Below are 6,000 nucleotides of genomic sequence, written 5' to 3'. Positions count from 1 at the left end.
TGTGTGTGTGTGTGTGTGGGGGGGGGGGGGGGGGGAAATTAACCAGCATATAATTTGTTGAAACTTTATTTTCTCTCTGCTTGGATGGCTGATGATTATCATCATTACTGTGATTATCACTCACTCGGCTCTTGTTGTGCTTGTTGTGCACGAGCGTGCCTTTGTTCCACACCCGTCCTGAGTTATTGTGAAGATGTACCAGAGCTTTTTCTTTTTTTTTTCTTTTTCGCTTCCTCATAATATCGTCCTCACAATATTGATGTGGATGTATACGCGCTTTGTTGTTCCGTTGTTGTTGCTTCCCTTTAAGGCCACTCCTTACTTGTGGAGCAGAGACTAGAAAGGGAGAAATGCAGAGAAATCTTGTGTCTGCCGCAGCCTTGACATTGAGCCTGCGCTCTTGAAGATGAAAGATGACACAGCTGCTGCACGCATATATTGAAATCAAACATTTCACACATTATCAATGCACAGTCAGACAATGCTACAAAATTCAGTTTGAAATTCTTCTGGAACTTTTCCTTTATTTACTGTCGATGAAAGAAGGCATTTGAAAGGTTTTCACTTTTATTTTTCCGTCTCCTTCTTTTCTTTGAGAGTGGGATGCAGTTCTGACATTGAATTTTTTTTTTTTTTTTTTTTTGTTTTCATAAAGTGCTGTTTAGGTAACGGGAAAACAGACCAAAGCACATCCTCCATCATTTAGGTTCAGACGCCCGGGGCAAATTCGGATTATTCCATTCAAAGATGTAAAAGAGAAATTTCGATGACAGCTCAAAACTTAAGTGAATCACAGAATAACACACAATGCGTGAATTATTCAATGCTGAGGTCGACAAGTTTTAAGGTTATAGACGCGCCCAAGTCCCGTGGAGCGAAAACTTCCTTTATCCTGCAAATAAACAAGCTTTTTACACAAAACGCAATCCATTCACGGAAACTGCAGCCTCTGGATTGCAGTCTTTCTTAAGATTCCGCTCCTGTTTCTATACAGTAATTGAAGAATTACAGTGTCGGGTGACACACACACAGTTTTCCTGACAGTGAGACTCGGATAATAATGGCCTGTGGTCAGCAATCACTATGTGTGACAGCTGAGGGTACCTTATGTGAACGTGGATGTTGCTCAGTCTTAAAACAGAAGTCTAAGATTAACGATGACAGAGGCTTTAAGGGGGAAAATGACAGTAATTTACCACTTTTATTCAGCCTCTACGTGACGGATGTTAATGGGTCAACACACTTCAGGATGAAGTGGAAGTCGGAGTGGAGAACAGCATCGGGAACGCCTCCTCCTCTCACACCTGTCTTACTTTGGGATTAGAGGGACTGTGTGTGTGACACTGTGTGGAAAAGAGAGAAAAGAGGCAGAGAACAGAAAAAAGGTTTTACTCCAGTATTCAAAAGTGAGAGCCTTTTATTTTGATTAAAGGATTTTGGTGAATTGCTGTTGAACAGAAATTATTGAAGTTAAATGAATGATTTCAGGAAAACACTTGAAAAAAAGTAAAGATTATGTCTATTTCAGACGCCCCAGCGACTTGGCCATCTCGGTGCAGTTTGACTGCTGAAATATTTGCTTTTTGTGAAGAAAAGAAGAAAACCTGAAGGGATTTTTTAACAGATTTTATAGAAAGTGTCACTTATGAATTGCCTTTTTTAAAAACCTGGCCTGCTGTTGTGAGCGTGACAACACGGATTGGCATTTCTATTGGTTGCATAATAGGTGCAGGAATGCTCTGGAGACATTGTGCAACGCTGAGCAAAAAAAAAAAAAGAAAAAGAGAGAGAATTTGATGCACTTTATTACTGGAATTTTTCTGAAAATTATTCAGTCGAAACAAAATCGTTAACACAAAATTTAAAAAAATGGTGAAATGAATTAATCCCTGGTTGGATTTGGGTTTTTTGTGATGGGTTCTTTATTCGGTGCTTTTGTTGTGGTTTGCATGGTCAAAGTTAAATGGCATCGCCAGAAGGAGTGAAGCAGTCTGCGTTCAGTTCATCCTTATGTCTGTACAGATGAATGGAGCAGTACCATCCACAGCCCTCGGGGGGCAGTGCTGAGACTAGACGTGGATAACAAATGGCTGAAACGGTGGAACAGATTGAGATGCAGCCTCACGCACCAAACCTGTGTTCAAGGCCGCCTCTGATTGTGTCTTTTTCTCAGTCTCCACACCAGTACAGCTCCTGACGTCTGCTACAGCTGTCGTTGGCTTTGTTCTTCTTGGTATTTATCAAGTATGTTGAGTAACGATAATGCTCTCCGTCCCTCAACTCATTGGACAGATTGAAGTATAAAGGCTTGATGTTTACACCGTTAGATGCATAACCATCAGTTTCCATGACTGGTGGGATTTCTTTTCATGCCGTCTCGTTTATTGCTAGGTAGTGGTGGCCCTTCACAAACCACAACTGGTCCATGAAACTCACACACCTGCTTTATTCATGCCGGGTTCGTTATACATTCCAGTTTATTTCAACTGGTGAAAAGAGAAAAGGGAATTTCATTCATCCTTCACAAATGTTGGTCACCTATAGCTTAACAAGCGTCCACACAGGCTCAGGGAGAACATGCAGACTCGACACAGGAATTGATAGGATGCCAGTTATCACTCTAACCTGTACTTTCAGCCAGGTAATGGGAGCAACAGTTCATCAGTATTTTAGAATTGGAGGGCCAATCTGCTCAAACCTTGATTGTTTTTTTCTCTACTCTCTACTCTCAAAAACACTCAAGCGCTCTGATGAAGCATGTTTTCATGGAGAGTGCCTTCTGCGGCGGAGGAGACATTCATTAGTTTCCAGATCCAGAAAACACAAATTAACAGCACCTCAGATTAGATACCAAATCAGTGCTTCCCAGGGCAACAGACACATCCTAACAACCTCTCGCAGGAGGAGACGGCGTGAATTAGGCCTTCGCGGTGAAAGTGCCGGGAAGAAATCTCTATTTATTGAGGAGTAGAAAGTAAATTAAAAAAAAAGTGAAGAAGTTTCACTAAGAAAGAAAATTATGTTTATTTGGGGAGAAGCTATCAGACTCCCTCCGGTTTGAGCTTATTAGAACCGTCATCAGTTCAGTCAGAACACTCTTATTCCCACAGACTGACCGAGAATCACAGCGACAGATCACCTGATCTGCACAATTATTTGGTGGGAAACCCTGCTGGGGTGCTTTGGGATGAGCTGGTTTGAAATGTGAAGGAAAGTCGGCCAACAAGTGCTCAGGATCGGTGGGGGCTCTTTTAAGGCAGTTGGAGAAGCTCCAGGGGAGACGGCGTGAGGCTGGCTGGAGGAATGAGGAGTGAGCGCTGCTGCTGTCACAGAGAAATTACCCTGATCTGAAAAACGGCAAATTTTAAACACATTTAATTCGTTTTACTTCTTATTGTATAAACCTTAATATAGTTTTAAAAAATGAAATGTAGCCTCTTTTTTGGGCCAACTGTAGTTTGCAAAAAAGGAATTTTCAGCTATTGTTTTTCAAAAAGTCATATTTTTGCAGTGTTTTGTGGTTGTTATTCTTGTTGTTGGCTCCTTCGTATTGGTAACATTAGCTGCCATTGCTCCCCAGAGAGGCCTCATGAAATTCAATGCTTTAAATGGATTTTTGCCTGCGGATGGAAATGTTTCTACACATTTTCTCATTTTGTTCTGCTGCGTGAAGAGCTTTTGTATGTTTTGTCATATTTTACTAACTACGTTATTACTTACTTATTATACTTATTACATCCCTTATTCAGACTGCTCTTTTTTTGTGCAAGTTTAACAGTTAAAAATATAAATTCAGATTTTTTTTGCATTCCGATAATAATTTAAACAACATAGTTTCATTATGTTACAGGTTCCACTTGAACTTGGCTAAATTTTGTATGAGCACAAGTTCTTTTAGAACATTAGAGGAAGATTTCAGCCCAGTGCTGCTTATTCACCTCACCTCTTAGCCCAGATCAGTCAAGCACAAAGGTTAAAGGTCGGGGTGACTTTATTTATCCCTTTGGGTAGATTTGTTCTGCACTAGGAGAGTAAATTTGGAAACATGCAGAAATCTAAAATGTCAAGTACAGAGAAACAAACAGGAGCGTAAAGACATGGAAAACTGCTTGCAGAGCTCGCTGATCAGGATTTCCCATCACTGCACGACTTCAAGGCCAATTAGGACGACCGTTAAAAAGACTATTAGAGCACAATTATATGAAACTTGTTAAAAGAGCGGGATGTCAGGTGCTTAAAAGCAGAATAAAAACATAGTGAAATACTAACCAAAAACAACATTATGAGGCACATTAAATACACAATAAATACAAGCAGGACTTGTAATGAGAAACAGCAATTGCTGCATGTTACACTTTAAAGTAAAATTAAAAAAATGCCTCCCACCCCGGCCATGAAGGCTTCATCAGGCCAAAATGCACGACGACAGCCTTCGTTGGCTTCATGTTTTTTTTTCCTGATGGGAAACCCCGCGTGTTGCTCGGGTGCCCGGTTCTGCAGAGCCGTCTTCGCCACTGGAACCGGCTGTGAACGAGCCCGGAGCGAAGCAGCGCAGGTCGCTGTGACTGGCTCTGACTGGAGCGCAGACATTGGCCCCAAGCTGCTGGAAGGAGCGGGACAGGTGGCCTTTGAAGAAACCAGCCACTGAAAAAGTGATGCCAACGCTGGGGCTGGGGGGAGGGGGAGGGGGAGGGGGCGGGGGGGGGGGGGGGGGGGGAGGGGGGGACGTATGTATGCATGCCGTCTCCAAACCCTCAGCTCAGGCTCCAGGGACAATGATTCACAAGGACAACTCAGAAATGAGGATTTTGGTGACGTGACGTGGCTATATGCACTAACTTCGTCAACAGTCATTTTTATTCACACAGACTTGTCAAAGCTTTTGCTTTACACAATCAGAGACTCTCATTGTAGTGACTGAATGAAGAGACTGATAGAGAAGCTTTTAGTCGTTGAAAAAGTTTTCTCTTTTTGAAGTTTATTTCACACATGCATCCTTTAGAATGAACGTCCTTCCTGGTTGAGTATTTGAATTCAAACTAAAGCCCTCTCGTATTCACACCCAGATCTTCATCAGTATGTTGACACCCTCGTCCTTGTTATGGTTCCGCGGTGCCAGTGCGATGCTGTAAAGGGAAGGAGCCCAGCAGCAGGAACACTGCATTCTGGTTGCCAGCAGTTGTCTCACACTACTTAACGCGCCATTAAAAAAAATCATTAGCCGAGTCTTGCTGCAGTAGAATATTGAACAATCTCGAAACATGCCTTATCTGCGCTGATGTGCTCATAAAGTGATGCAACGTCAAATGGATAAGAGGCAATAATTAGAAATCAGCAGGAACAGGCAAAAAACATGACTGGAGCGGAGTTGGAACTCGGTCTCGGATTGAATTCTCTGAATCGTCGTTTGGTGTCGATCCAGGCTCCGACACAACAGACGGTTGCCAAATTTAAGTCACAATATAATGCTTGAAGAAGGTTTTTGATGGATTAAGTTCAACCCATGCATAATTGATTAAAGAGGAGGTTTAACTTGACACGGACTCAACGTACCAGGCGAGCTCTCTTCAGCCCTGCAGGTTTTGCTGCAGCGGCTCAGAGCTGGCTCTGATCGTTCACCTGCTTCTGAGTTCTGTGCTTTGTCGAAGCTGCTGATGGCAACATCCTCTGCTTGTAGGCTCTGTTTGACTTTCAGTCGCTTATTTAGCAGCTCTCCAGCTGGTAGGCATCTAGCATCTGGGGTGCACGGGCATATTTGCTCTCCAGTGTGCTTGCAGCAATTTAATTTGCTCGCTGACGCTGTTAATATTCATCATGTTATTGTCTGTGTAATATGTTGGCCAAGTAGGCAAATGCTGCATTAACATAATGTGAAAACTGTGACCACGTATGATTAATTATGCCGCTGCTGACTGTTCACAAGTCTGCACTGATACGTGTGTGTGCGTGTCTGTGTGTGTGTGCGTGCGTGCGCGCTTGTGTTTGATGGAGCATAATGTT

The sequence above is a fragment of the Salarias fasciatus genome, chromosome 18 (assembly GCF_902148845.1).
Source record: "Salarias fasciatus chromosome 18, fSalaFa1.1, whole genome shotgun sequence".
Classification (NCBI taxonomy): domain Eukaryota; kingdom Metazoa; phylum Chordata; class Actinopteri; order Blenniiformes; family Blenniidae; genus Salarias; species Salarias fasciatus.
The sequence above is the reverse complement of the archived record's forward strand: the minus strand, read 5'-3'. Positions refer to the sequence as shown.